Genomic DNA, 15,839 nt, shown 5'->3' on the forward strand with positions numbered 1-15,839 from the left:
GCCCCTCACACAACATCAAGCCTGGGCCCCCCTACAGACTGCTGTGCACGCCCAGTACAGTGCCCCAGTATAGCCAGTACAGTGCCCCAGTATAGCCAGTATAGTGCCCCAGTATAGCCAGTACAGTGCCCCAGTATAGCGCGCCAGTATAGTGCCCCAGTATAGCTAGTATAGTGCCCCAGTGTAGCCAGTATAGTGCCCCAGTATAGCCAGTATAGTGCCCCAGTATAGTGCCCCAGTATAGCCAGTATAGTGCCCCAGTATAGCGCCCCAGTATAGCGCCCCAGTATAGCTAGTATAGTGCCCCAGTATAGCCAGTATAGTGCCCCAGTATAGCCAGTATAGTGCCCCAGTATAGCTAGTATAGTGCCCCAGTATAGCCAGTACAGTGCCCAGTAAAGCCAGCACAGTACCCCAGTATAGCCAGTATAGTGCCCCAGTATAGTCAGTATAGTGCCCCAGTATAGCCAGTACAGTGCCCCAGTATAGTGCCCCAGTATAGTCAGTATAGTGTCCCAGTATAGCCAGTATAGTGCCCCAGTATACCCAGTACAGTGCCCCAGTATAGCCAGTACAGTGCCCCAGTATAGTGCCCCAGTATAGCCAGTACAGTGCCCCAGTATAGCCAGTACAGTGCCCCAGTATAGCGCGCAAGTATAGTGCCCAGTATAGCCAGTACAGTGCCCCAGTATAGCCAGTACAGTGCCCCAGTATAGCGCGCAAGTATAGTGCCCCAGTATAGCTAGTATAGTGCCCCAGTGTAGCCAGTATAGTGCCCCAGTATAGCTAGTATAGTACCCCAGTATAGCTAGTACAGTGCCCCAGTATAGTCAGTATAGTGCCCCAGTATAGCGCGCAAGTATAGTGCCCCAGTATAGTCAGTATAGTGCCCCAGTATAGTCAGTATAGTGCCCCAGTATGGGTAGGTGGTGCTCGTCCCCGCCGCTGTTGTTACCTTAACAGCGGCGCTCTCCCCTCTCCGGCGCGTACTTTCCAGCAGCATCTCCCGGCTGCTCTGTGTGAGGCGGCAGGAAGCATGGCAGCGGCTTCCTGTAACGGCGATCTGTATCGCCGTTACTATGGGAACCGAGCCATGCTTCCTGCCGCCTCACACAGAGCAGCCAGGAGATGCTGCTGGAAAGTACGCGGCGGAGAGGGGAAAGCGGCCGCTGCTAAGGTATTAACAGCGGCGGCCGCTGGGGGAGGGGACGTGGGAAAAGACCTCTCAGGAGGTTAATGCCTGGGGGGGGGGGGGGCGAGGCTGCGGGCCCTAGGCCCACCCCGGGCCCGTGACAGCAGTCACGCTTGTACCCCCCTGATGGCGGGCCTGTTTGGATTTCACAGAATTTTTATATAGTATATGCAGAGAATGATGCTCCTGACAGCCCATGGCAGGTTCCATGTTTGTGAAGCCAAATGTGTCGTCATGTCCTGCCTGCTTCTGATCACAGAGGAGCTAGTACAGAATAACACAGTGTGCAGTGAATATTAATGAGCCATGTGGCTAGGAACAATAGCGGACTCCTGCAGTGTACGCTGCCCCGGAGATTTATCTGTGCTGTGGCTGGACTGCGTTAGAAGCTGCTGAAACTTGATCCCGTCTTCTCCTTAGCAGCCGAGGGGAGGGCCCCAGAATGCTTTGCAGTATGGAATGCGGCTTGCGTCCTCCTTAGGAGCTTAGCTGTGCTGATAAGCACACATTAAATGTAAGAGAGATCTTTATCTTTAGTAATGTCTTTTTGGCTTCTGTCTAAACTGTTTAACACAGGAGAATAGAGGTTTAAATTAGCTTCTGCAGCCTGACAGTTAAGCAGCCCATACACTCAGCCGATTTTCTGGCCGACCGATCGATCCCGATCGATCGATCGATAGATCGATTGCAAATCGGTTGGCCAATCGACCGATCGACGGCCGATTTCGATCGATTTCGATGGATTTCCATCGAACTTGCAGGGTGGAAAATTTAGGTCGATCTGATGAGATTGCTTATCAGTTTGCATTGGCCTTAATGGAAATCTGATGGCAAAAAAATGCCATCAGACCGAATTTCAATAGATTTCAAACTGAAATCTATTGGAATTCTATCCTGGTAAAAAATGTTCTAAAAACGCATCAGATAGATCATCAGATGCATTTCTTATCTATCTGCTGCCAATCTGACGAGTGTATGGGCACCTTTACTCTTTAATGGAAATCTGATGGCAAAAAAATGCCATCAGATCGAATTTCAACAGATTTCAAACTGAAATCTATTGGAATTCTATCCTGGTAAAAAATGTTCTAAAAACGCATCAGATAGATCATCAGATGCATTTCTTATCTATCTTCTGCCAATCTGACGAGTGTATGGGCACCTTTAGGCTCACTTTGCTAATGTTGGCTGGGCCTTTGCAGGAGTTGCCTGGCATCGTTATCAGGCGCTGATTGGTGCTTTTCAAGTGGACCTGAACTCAGAACTTACTCTCTGCTCTAAAAGATACGCAACAACATAATAACCTTTTAGGCCCCATTCACACTAGGGTTTTGCAGGAGTGATTTTTCCGCGATTAAAAAATCACTGGACACTGCAGCGTTTTGGGAGCAATCGTGATTAGCGGTGCTATGCATGCTAGTCGCAATCCCGAATCGCCAGCAAACTGCTGCATGTCACGCATTTGCGGTTAACGCTAACCACAAATGTGGCAGTGAGAACACTGCCATAGGCTTACATGGGTTAGCGGTTTTTAACAGGCACGTGCAGAGGGGGGTGCCCAGGCACCCCCTCTTTTTAAAAACCTTCAAAAAAGGCCCCTCTCGCGGGGCAAAATAAGCTCCGCCCCTGATCTCGATAAGCCCCACCCACGGGAAGCTCCGCCCCCGCCTGGGACACTTTGAAGTGAAGAGGCCCAGACAGGAATCCTAGTGTGACATACTGACCTCTCCCTCCACCTAGGACCCATACTGACTTCTACCTCCCCCAGCACCCATAGTGACCTCTCCCTCCACCTAGTACCCACAGTGACCACTCCCTCCCCTAGCACCCACAGTGACCTCTCCATCCACCTAGCACCCACAGTGACTTCTCCCTCCACCTAGGACCCATACTGACCTCTCCCTCCCTAGTACCCACAGTGATATCTCCCATCACCTAGCACCCACAGTGACCTCTCCCTCCACCTAGCACCCACAGTGACCTCTCCCTTACTCAGCACCCACAGTGACCTTTCCCTCCATCTAGCTCCCACAGTGACCTCTCCTCCACCTAGCACCCACAGTAACCTCTCCCTCCCCCAGCACCCACAGTGACCTCTCCCTCCCCAGCTCTAGCAGTGATCCTGCCTACCCCAGCACCCACACTGACCTATCCCTCCTCCAGCACCCACAGTGATCTTTCCCTCCCCCAGTGGCTACCCTCCTTTCCCCTGCAGCACCCACAGGGACCTCCCATCCCAAAAGCAGCACCTACAGTGATCACTCCCATTGCAAGCGCCCACAGGGGCCTCTCCCAACACCAAGCATCCACTCCCTCCTCCATTAACTACACTGACTATCCAGGCACCCACAGTAACCTCCCCTTCCTCCAGCACCCATACTGATCTCTTCCTTCCACAGCACCCGCAGTGAATTACCCTTCCCCCAGCACCCACACTGACCTCTACCTCCCTTAGCAGCAAGCAACTATGCCATTCACAGCAGCACCCATAGTGACCTCCCCCTCTACCTCCCCCAAGACCCACAGTGACCTCCCCCAAAGGACCCACAGTGACCTCCCTTTCCTCCAGCACTCATACTGACCTCTACCTTCCTCAGCACCCACAGTTACTCCCCCCAGCACCCACAGTGACCTACCCTTCCCCCAGTACCCACACTGAGCTCTACCTCCCCCAGCAACCACACTAACCTCTACCTCCCCTAGCAGCAACTATGCTATTCATAGCAGTACCCACAGTGATCTCCCACCCCCTGCACCCACAACAATTCCACCAATGTTCAGCACCCACATTACACTCAACCAGTAACCCCCACTATAGCAAGCACCCAGTACTTGCACCCTGCACCAAATACTCACATCTGGCCTTAATATGACACTTTGTACTTGCATCAAACAGCCACATGACACCCAGTACCTGCACCCCTTCACCCTATAGCTGGCACCCAGTATTCACACCCACATGACACAGTACTTGCACCCAGCCCCAACATGGCACTCACTACTCACACCTGCACACCGCCTTCACATGGCACCCACTATCTGCACTCACATAACTAGTACTAGCACCCAAAGTACCTGCACTCAGAACCCACATAACACACAATGCCCACCCATAGCTAGCACCCAGTGCAGGCATGGCACCAAGTATTCGCACCTATGATACCCAGTACCTGCACCCAACACCCACATGCTTCATCTGCAGTAGTTCCAGTTGCACTAAGCCTCCACTTAGTGCCCAGTACAAACACCAAGCACTCACATATGACATCCAGTACTTGCACCCAGAACTCACAAGGGACTGAGTACCTGCAATCAACACCTACATGATAGTTGATACACACCCATACAGCCAGAATCCACATGACACCCTGTGTCAGCACCCAGTACCCACATGGCACCCGGCATCTGCCTTTAGCACCCACATGACAACAAATACCCCACTATCCAGCATCCATCACCCATATGTCACCATGTACTCACTCCCAGTACCCACTTGGCACTCAGTATTGGCACCTAAGACCCACATACCCCCATAATCAACACCCACATGGCACAGTACTCACACGTCACCAAGTTCCAAAGCCATTATATGCACCCAGTACCCATCTATGGCCAGCACCCAAATAGCACCCAGTACCCATCCTTGGTCCGAACCCATATGAGACTCAGTACTCTCCCATGGCACACATCCAGACCACACATGGCACTCCCTACTAACATGTCCAACACTCACATGTCTGCCTGTACCAATTAACACTCACATGGCACCCACTATTGTTTATCACCATCTGCTACTCATTCAGCACCCAATACTGCATAGCACCCACTGCAAATAAACACCTAATACAAACTGGACCTTGGTGCCCACAGCAGCTTGACACAGACTGTACTTTGGCATCTCGACACCCACTGCAACTTAGCACAAAGTGAACCTTTGCATCTTACCACCCACTGTATCCGGGCACCCGCTGCACCTTGGCACTTACTGCAGTTTTGCATCTACTAATGCTTAGCAACCACTGCGTATTGGTAACCCCTTCTTCTTTGCCTGAAAAGAGGCTTGGGTGCTGATCAAGAGGGACAGAGGTCCCAGTAATGAAAGGTGAGTCTGTGCCTCCACTGTGGGCTCCACTGTGCCCACTCTAACCTACTAACAGTGGGCACCTACCACTGGTGATTTGAGGGTGGTGGCGCCAAAAGAGTTGGTTGAAAGGAGACACAAAGTCTGCCTGATACTGCTATAAAGGTGTGTGTGTGTGTGTGTGTGTGTGTGTGCGCGTGCGTGCGTGCGTGCGTGCGTGTGTGTGTGTGTGTGTGTGTGTGTGTGTGTTAAAACTGCCTTCTGCTTTTTAGAGAGGGGATATTACATACACAATTTAGCATGATTTATCAATTTCAAATTTGAGCACCACCCCTGTGAGGATCCTCTGCACGGCCCTGCCTCTTCCTGCAGCACCCACACTGACCTCTACTTTTCCCAGCACCCACCCCTTCCCCTCATAGCTGGCACCCAGTACTCACACTCACATGACGCCAAGTATCTGCACCCTGGCCTAAAATTGCACCCAGTACTCACACCTGCACACAGCTTTCACATGGCCCCCACTATCTGCACCAAGCACCCACTTAACCCGTACCCGCACCTAAAGTACCTGCATTCAAAACCCATGTGATAACCAAAGCCCACCCATAGCCAGTACCCAGTACAGGCATGGTGCCAAGTATTCGCACCCATGTCACATTCAGTACCTGTACCCAGCACCCACATGACTTCCAGTACATGCACCCAGATCTTACATGGCACTAAGTACTTGCAATCAACACCCGCATCACACTCGATCTGTAGCCAGAACCCACATGACACTCTGTACTCACACTCAGAACCCACATCGCACCCAGTATCTGCATTCAGCACCCACATGACAACCAATACCCCCATAGCCAGAAACGAGGAGGGGGGCATGCAGGGGAAGACGTTGCCAGGCCGCTTTTTTAAATTTGAGCACCCCCCACTTAAGGACCCTCTGCACGGCCCTGGTTTTTAAAAACCGCCAGCGTTTTGCGCTGAGCGAGAATTGCGCAATTCCCACTCAAGTGTGAATGAGCCCTTAAAGGGAGTCTGAAGCGATTTTAAAGGAGTTCCCTGCATGTCTAAAAATACAAAAAACCTGACACTTACCTGGGGCGTCTATCAGTAATGTCCCCCGCAGTCCTCCTCCGATGCTCCCTTGCCCGCCGCCAACCTGCTAATTATTCGTCTAACTAGACGGCCGTGGCCGCGCGCATGCTCGCTTCCGCCCACGTTATCAGGAGCTCACTGCGCAGTACAAGAAAACTTCGTACTGCGCCTGCGCAGTAAGCCACGGCCGCGCAGCCAGAGTTCTATGCGTCTAGTTAGCAGGTTACCGGCGGATGGGAACGGAGCATTGGAGGAAGACGGCGCGGGACATTACAGCTGCAGAGGGGCGATAGAAGCCCCAGGTAAGTGTCAGTTTTTGTATTTTTAGACATGCAGAGAACCCCTTTAAGAACAAAAAACAGGTACTTATCTAAGGAGAGGGAAGGCTCTGGGTCCTATAGAGCCTTCCCATTCTCCTCACAGTCCCCGCGTACCCCAATAGGCTCCACTTTAGCAGTCTATGATCTGTTTTGGCTGGGCTTCAGAAGTCTTCGGATGCACTCGGGCTTCCAATGACAGGCGGCTCTGTACTGCGCACGTATAAGCGCCCTCTCTCACGCACTCATGCTTGCGTAGTACAGAGCCGCCTGTCTTTGGGAGCACAAGTGCTTTGTTAAATCGCTACAGATAGAAGAACATTTCTTTGTTGCAGCTGATAGAAATCCTACAAGACATCTGCAGTGTGTCTACTGCCTGCGTTTATGGAAGCAGACATATTGTTAACATCCTGTGTTTACCAATTAGCTTCTCTGCCATGGCAGTCAGGTGACACAGGGGAGAGATCAAATTACAACTTGTGATTAGACACAGATGAGGGGAAATTAGCTAAACTCTAAATAAATACAGGGTGCATTTCTCTTTGTTCTCCTTCTGAAATTAGCTAAACTCTAAATAAATACAGGGTGCATTTCTCTTTGTTCTCCTTCTGTCCTGTGCAAGAGTTCAGGTCCACTTTAAAAGGCTTTTCATCCAAGTAAGAAGATCCGCGCACCAGGACAGGCTGCTTCTAATTTATAACTTATTACAGGCCTTGACATAGGCCTCGTATACATGTTAGGTGAAACCGGTTAAGGAGGCCAATAACAATTGCCTCTGCAACAATCTGTCATGTCTGCATCGGCATCTGACTGCTCTGGCAGCAATCAGCCTGGCGGATCAATTCGTCTGAACACTCGCCGAGCGCATATTTCTGTGCACTCAACTAGCTCCTGTCGTGTGACATCACTTGTGTCGGCCCTTCCTACCCCGACCTCCTTTCCCCCTACATAGTAACAGAACACATCCCTAGTCTGCAAGCAAGCGTCACATCCGCTCGGTGTCAGCCCTGCAATGTCGCCTGGGAGACACTAAATTTTAATTTTCATGTCCGCTCATTTTGATGAGGGGGAAGGGAGAGCATCCATATATATATATATATATATATAATGATCATGAAGGGCTTGATTCACAAAAGAGTGCTAACTGATAGCACGGCCATTTCCGCGTGAATTTTCGCATTGCGCGTGATCGCGAATGTTCACGCGAAACGATAACGTTTTCAAGCGAAAACGTGATTTTTCTTGCAAAACCAATATTGTTTGCGCGCGAAAATTCGCACTTGCACGCGAAAAACTTTATCGTTTCGCATAAAAATTCGCAATCACGCGCAATGCGAAAATTTGCATTAAAACGGTCGTGCTATCAGTTAGCACTCTTTTGTGAATCAAGCCCGAAATGTTGACAGTAAGCGGTTGTCTCTATCAGACCATTCGGGGCTGGTGCACACCAGAAGAGGTTTTCTGAGCGCTTTGTGATTTTAAAAGCTCCTGCTAATTTTATCCTATGTGTTTGTGCACACTGGAGCAATGTGATTTTGTAAAAATTCCCCATAGCATTGCGTTAGCAAGAGCTTTTAAAATCTCTAGCGTTTAAAGAGAAACTGAGGCGGATTTATGCAATTTTAAAGGGAAGGTTCAAGCAAAATAAAAAAATGAGTTTCACTTACCTGGGGCTTCTACCAGTCCCATGCAGCCATCATGTGCCCTCGCAGTCACTCACTGCTGCTCCCATCCCCCGCTGGCAGCTTGCCGACCTCGGAGGTCGGCGGGCCGCATTGCGTACGTTTTTACGCATTCCCGCTAATGCAAGAACATTAACACATACATTTTTACGCGTTACTGGTTCAATACGTAAATTTTTACGCATTGAACCAGTAATGCGTAAAAATGTATGCGTTAATGTTCCTGCACTAGTGGGAATGCGGCCCGCCGACCTCCGAGGTCGGAAAGCTGCCAGCGGGGGACTGGAGCAGCAGTGAGTGACTACGAGGGCACAGGATGGCTGCATGGGGCTGGTAGAAGCCCCAGGTAAGTGAAACTCATTTTTTTATTTTGCTTGGACCTTCCCTTTAACCACTTGCCGACCGCACGCTTATACCGTGCATCAGCAAAGTGGCAGCTGCAGGACCAGCGACGCAGTACTGCGTCGCCAGCTGCAGGCTGATTAATCAGGAAGCAGCCGCTCGCGCGAGCGGCTGCTTCCTGTCAAATCACGGCGGGGGGCTCCGTGAATAGCCTGCGGGCCGCCGATGGCGGCTCGCAGGCTAAATGTAAACACAAGCGGAAATAATCCGCTTTGTTTACATTGTACGGCGCTGCTGTACAAGGTGTAAGGCAGATCGGCGATCCCCGGCCAATCAGCGGCCGGGGATCGCCGCCATGTGACAGGGGACGTCCTGTCACAGGCTGCACAGGACGGATAGCGTCCTGTGCAGCCCCGATCACCAGGGGGCCAGGTAGGAGAGGGGGGAAGCGGAATTTCGCCGCGGAGGGGGGCTTTGAGGTGCCCCCCCGCCAGCCACACGCAGGCAGGAGAGATCGGACCCCCCCAGCACATCATCCCCCTAGTGGGGAAAAAAGGGGGGTGATCTGATCTCTCTGCCTGGTGTTTGATCTGTGCTAGGGGCTGTAGAGCCCACCCAGCACAGATCACATAATTCAATGCTGGTCCTTAAGGGGGGGGTAAAGGGTGGGTCCCCAAGTGGTTAATAGGACACAGAGGCATGTCCTGTGCACAATGACATGCCTCTGTGTCTTTCTGCACTCCCCCCCCCCCCCCGGGCTCTGCTGTCCCCCCTGAAAAATACCGCCAGGCTACTGCTTTGCACCAGCCCTCAGGCTTCGTTTCCACTGTAGTGTGAAACTTTCGCATCCAAAAAATGTTATAAGATTTATCTGATTGGTAATAATTCACTTGTAAATATGTACGCGTTGTATGCAAATTTTCCTATGTGAAAATTCGTATTAGTCAAATGTAACATAATCTGCCTAGTAACAGCTTAGTCATGACTGCTGACATCTTCCTGTAACTATAGATTTAAAGTGAACCTAAAGCCGATAAAAATAATGAGATTAACTCACCTGGGGCCTCCCTCAGCCCCCTGCAGCCGATCGGTGCCCTCGCAGCTCCGCTCCGATGTCCCAGGACCCGCCGGCGAGCACTTCCGGTTTCGCCGTCACTCGCCGTCACCAGCCGACAGGCATGGGAACGCGAGTGATTGTTCGCGTTCCCAGCCTGTATATCGCCCCCTATGCTGCTATTGCGGCCTGGCCACAATAGCAGCATAGGGGGCTGTATACAGGCTGGGAACGCGAACAATCACTCGCGTTCCCATGCCTGTCGGCCGGTGACGGCAAAACCGGAAGTGCTCGCCGGCGGGTCCTGGGACATCGGAGCGGAGCTGCGAGGGCACCGATCGGCTCCAGGGGGCTGAGGGAGGCCCCAGGTGAGTTAATCTCATTTTTTTTTATCGGCTTTAGGTTCACTTTAATGCTAATTTTCGCGCAAATAACGCAAATGGAAACAGCCCCATTCACTACCATTAGTTGTCAATGCGAATTTTCTGAGAGAAAAATCTGACACAAAACGCACAAGTGGAAACCTAGCCTTAGAACCACACTTATGTCCACGGGAAAGACTGCAGTTTTTGCAGAGGTCATGTTCACAGTGGTGCGGTATAAAGGCTGATTTGAAACACAGCTCGCCACACTGCAATGCACCAGCAGGGTGGTGGGCACGTTGCAGTACGGAGTGCAGTACAGTAACCATGCAGTGCATTACCACAAAAAGCACGCCTTAAAGGACATCCAAGTTGAAAATAAACTGATGAGAAAAACAATTGTATCTATCCTCAGTCTCCTAAAAATGACTTTTTTTAGATATCCCACAATTTTATTTTATATTTAAATCTAGTTTTTAAAGTTTTACTGTTTCATCGTCTCTACTCAATGACACCTTCATTGAAGTATGTCAGAGTTCACTTCTATGAATTATTGACCCTTTTTATCTCTTTCCTGCTCTCGGAAACCATTTACTGGCAGGAAAGTGTTTTATGGCTGTAATTACTTATCGGTGAGGGTTATGCTATAGTCTGACCCAGTCCGATCCAGTCCAGACACGGATAGAAACTGTCACTTCCATACCTGATGTTTAATTTTTTCCGGCAGAGAAAGGAAATAAAAAGGAACACAGCATAGTTATTTGTGTGTTTGGCACTGTACATATACATGTCTATCTCATCATGTCATATGTCACCTCGGTTGTCCTTACGGTTACAGTGAAGCAGAGGTTTCATTGACTCTATGCTTCACTGTATGCAATGCAATGTGTGGGTAACATGCAGCATCTCTTTCCCGATCCATTGTGCTGCATTCCTGTTGCTACAGGGAACACAATGCAATGGTCACTGTGAACGTGGCTTAACCTCCTTAGCGTTAACCTGGAGACAGGCTCAGGCCGGAGATCCGCAGCTGGATCCATGGCAGGTGTGTAACGTGCAGGGCTGCCGCAGATCTATCTAGCTGTATGATTTTTAGGGTCTAAAAGGGTGTGGAAAAATTGCACCGCTTTCAGAACCTAAAATCTGGAAATAATCATACCGCCAAACAAATTTACATACTCCTGCATGAATTCGGAAATATTTCCATCTCAGGATTCCCTAAGGGCTCTTTCCCACTAAGACGTTGCGTTATATGCGATGTTAAAGTCGCATAACGTGCCCGTAACGCAACGCATGTGAGCTTTGAAGTTGGACGTTATATAGAGCCGCGTTGTGCGTCTCTTGATGCGCCCGTGATGCATACTTTTTGACGCATACTATCGGACGAAAACGGCGCATGCGGCAAATAAAAAATAAAACAAAAACCATGTAACGATTGGTGTCAGCAAGAACAGATTTTCTGATTATTGGTGATCTGCAGTATCACCAATAATACAGATGTTATTGCATACAAATCCACAGCGCTTGGTACTCAGATCGGCATCTGCAGTAACCCCACAGTGCTCAAAATCATGTTTCCATAGTGACCATCACCAGAAATAAATCGAGAAAGGTCATTTCTCCATCCAAGAAACATATAAACATTTATTAGAAGCTGAATCTACATCACATATACAATGACTTACTTCCAGGGTCCTTTTGACAGGGACCCTTAGTAGTTAAAAGCATATAGTGTAACCCAGTACACATTTAAAATCCAAAAACGATCTCATATAAGTTGCCCAGTCTCCAGTTCCTACTGGTTTCGGCCTTGCGCCATCATCAGAGGAGCGGGTGATGCACAGTAAGACAATGTAGAGTGATCACTCGAGGAGCAAGTGATGCAGACTGTACTGCAACAGGTGATCTCCTGAGGGGCAGGAGATCCAGACAGTACTGTAAATAGCTAGTCACCTGAGGAGCAGGTGATTACGGCTGTACTGCAGCTATCAATCAAAACACTGTGAGATGTATATAGGTGGGTATGGACCAGACCAAACAAAATCTACTCAGATTCTTTTTATGAAAATATCTACAAAAAACTTTTATTGATTACTGTATCAAAACACCACCATTTAAAAATGTGAGCCTCCCAAACCTCCCACACCAAGCACCCACCCCACCTGACAAGCCCCTCCCCTGCAACCTACAATCTCCCTTACTCAAAAATAGCCTCAACTTAACCTATGATCAAAATTGCAGTGATGCATATGCATCTGCCCCACTGCAAGCCCACAGTCACCGGTATATCCGTCTGAGGTCAGACTCCCAATGTCCAATCAGCCTGTGATCTTATCTGGTCCACACATTGATATTGGATCGTAAGACCGAATCCACGTGGAAAATATGAAAGTTCCAGTTGTAGACCAAACGGACAATTCAATGCAATAACATCAAGTATCATTGTGTTAGTTCATGTATTCCCAGTGTGAACACCATAGAAAGGAACATTGGGCTAGCAGATTGATAAGCCAGGATCGTTATGTCCAATGGGAAACAATAGGCAAGGGAGCCCAGCAAGAGTAGTAAGCCACAGCAGCATAAGCCTCTAATCAAAGTAACAGGGAGAGGCGTCCAGGCGTACAACTTCCCTTCATAAGGTATAGTATATGCCACACACAGCTTCAGCCCAGTTCAATCAGGTTAGTAACGGCATTCAGCACAGTTCAATCAGGTGGATAGCAGCATAAGCAAAACAGCAAGCAGGCCCCCAGCGCAGTTTAGCCAGTTATTGGCAGCATGAGGAAACAACCAAGATTTTAAGCAACATGGAACGTTCTTACATGTGCTGTGGTTCTCCACTGGAGTCAGCCAGGAATAACTCGCTAGGCAGCTTGGATGTTCTGCGACTGATCCGTCATTGTAGGTTGGTCTCCGGCTGAGGCTGACAGATGCTGAATGCTAGGTGAGGCTGCCGGGTGAGCTGGATGTCCAGGAGCAAGGGTAGTGGCCAGGCAGATTCCAGGTGCGTGGTGCGGGGAGGCCGGGACGCAGCACATGCGTCCTCGACCGGTTTCGCCGGACTTCCGGCTTCCTCTGGAGGTATAACACTTCCTGTGTCGCCTCCTATTTATTCCCCCCAAGGTCCGGAATGGACGGAGAGGTCACGCCACGCCCGCCCCCACCAGCGGCCAATGCCGGGCGGGAGGGCGGAGCCGGCCGACGCCGCGGGCAGACGCAACTCATCCACCCGCAGCGTCACCACAGCACCGCCCACCCGCCCGAACAACCGCCGGGCGGCGGGGCGGGGCAGGCAGACACCACGCGAAGGCCGCCAAGCAACCCACACGGCGCGTCCGCCAGGCCCCGCCCCCACGCCCAAACACGCCGCCGGAGGGGGCGGGCGAGGACGAACACAACACCAGCCCACGTCAGACCAGGAAGAGAAACCACTGAGAGGCAGCACCAGGTAAACAAAACCTGTATCCTCCCCAAATGCAATATATAGAACATTAGCTTTTAAAATTACAAACACCATAGAAACTAATCTCGATAAATAGTGACAGTAAAGAACATCCTATCCATAATCATGCAAATGCCCAGGAACTTAACATAAATCCCGGCTCATATCAACATAAGCCGCGTATCTAAATATTCCTGGTATCTAGGCCAACATCAGCCCATAATATGGCAAATATCTATACAATGATCTCACAACTCCGTGTCTGGCGATGTGCGGTAAGAAACCCCCCCCACCCCCCCCACCCACGAGATCCACAGAACCTGTCACAGAAACCAGATCAGCCAAAGCTCCCACAGACCCATCAGAGTGGCAAAAACGATGCATAACTATTATGCTCGTTCAGACCGGGGGGCCTAGTGGCCTCCAGTTCAAAAATCCATCGTGACTCCTTTTGTAATAATAGGCGATCCATGTCCCCACCTCTGATGGAGGCATGGATCCGATCAAGGCCTACAAATCGCATTGCGGTAGGACTACCCGCATGCATGGTTTTAAAATGTCTGGCTACGGGAGTGAGACTGGAAAGGCTTTTACTTTTAATATTCGTAACATGTTCAGACATACGTGAGCATAATTCACGTTTGGTTTTACCTATGTAAAATGCCCCACAGGGGCACTGCAAGAGATATACTACCAAAGTGGTGATTACGGCTGTACTGCAGCTATCAACCTGAGGAGCAGGTGATTAAGACTGTACTGCAGCTATCTACCTGAGGAGCAGGTGATTACGACTGTACTGCAGCTATCTACCTGAGGAGCAGGTGATTCAGACTATACTGCAGCTATCAACCTGAGGAGCAGGTGATTACTAAACTGCGAGTCCCTCACCATGACTAAGCTCGCTGGTGAGGGCAGAAGAGTCAGACAAGCAGGTTTGGCAACACACGGACAGATACGGTACAAAGGTAGAAGACAGAATCAGAGTGAGGGATAAGCTAAGTCGGCAACTGGATCAGATAGGCAAAAGCACAGAATCACAAGACAGAAGAGTAGTCAAGGCTAGCAGAAGGTCATAACAAATAATACAATTCAATTAGTACTTTACGCTATCAACAGAATCTGGCTAAGGCCCAGTGCACACCGAGCGGTTTTTGGAGCGATCCGCCGGCCGCATCCGCCTGGAAAAACGCTTGGCTAATGTATTGCAATGGGATGGTGCACACCGGCGGTTTGAGGTTTTTGCCAAGCTGCAAACGCGCCTCCTGCTGCGCGTTTGCGGTTTGCTAAAAAACCTCAAACCGCCGGTGTGCACCACACATTGAAATACAATAGCCAAGCGTTTTCTCTGGCTGATGCGGCTGGTGGATCGCATACAAAATCCGCTTGGTGTGCACCCGGCCAAATATCTGCTCTCTGCTCCCAAAACCGCTAGCGTTTTGACGATCTGCTAGCGGTTTTGGTGTGCACTGGGCCTAAGTGTGGATCCCCAGCTCCTGCTGGTTCTAGCACACGTTCGGATCTGACTATGGGTCTGAGTGCTAATACGTAGCATATGCAACAGCAGACGAGGAACAACTGACAGGCCTGTTCTATATATACTGGGAGCGCTCCTTAGCACCGCCCCAGTCACTCAGCCAATCAGGATCAGTGTTGGAGTCAGCTGACCGGCTGATCAGCTGACTCCCCTTCTGCTTGAATAAAGATCCTGTCTGTGCGCGTAGACCTCAGTCTATGTGCGACTGAGGGACCAGGCAAAGTTCCATCATGTAACGATGCGGCGAAGGCCGCTGACTGAGACGCGGGGACAGCCGCCATGCCGCTCAGTGCTGTGGCGGCCTCCCCCTCATTCACCACAGTCCCAGGCACAATTCCATTATGTACCTGCGCGGCGGAAACCGCCGGTTGAGACGCGGAGATAGCCGCCATGCCGCTCCCTGTTGCGGCGGTATATCCGCTATCCCTTACAAACCAGTACTGAGCATGTGCAAACATCCGAACGCAGCCACATACGAGTATAACGCACAGCACGCTGCACTTTCATTTACCGTGCAGCGCTATACTCCGATGCAACGTGGGCACTGTGAACAGCCCATTGATTTTTCAGTGCTGTGAGTTGGGCTGCATTAGAGGCTGCTCTAATGTGCGCCTGTAACGTCCCACTGTGAAAGCAGCCTTAACGCAGGGTTCACAGAACCTGAATTTACTGCAAACACTACAAGTAATCCTGTTTACTGAATCTATAAAACTTAACTTTTATTAAAATATATAA

General features: G+C 50.2%; 1 protein-coding gene across 3 annotated transcripts in view; it reads left to right on the plus strand.

Moving 5' to 3' along the window:
* Positions 1-15,839, plus strand: part of TLX1 (T cell leukemia homeobox 1) — a 224,614-nt gene that overhangs the window by 542 nt on the left and 208,233 nt on the right. The gene's annotated exons all lie outside the window — the stretch shown is intronic.

Source organism: Hyperolius riggenbachi, chromosome 10 (genome assembly GCF_040937935.1).
Source record: "Hyperolius riggenbachi isolate aHypRig1 chromosome 10, aHypRig1.pri, whole genome shotgun sequence".
Lineage (NCBI taxonomy): Eukaryota > Metazoa > Chordata > Amphibia > Anura > Hyperoliidae > Hyperolius > Hyperolius riggenbachi.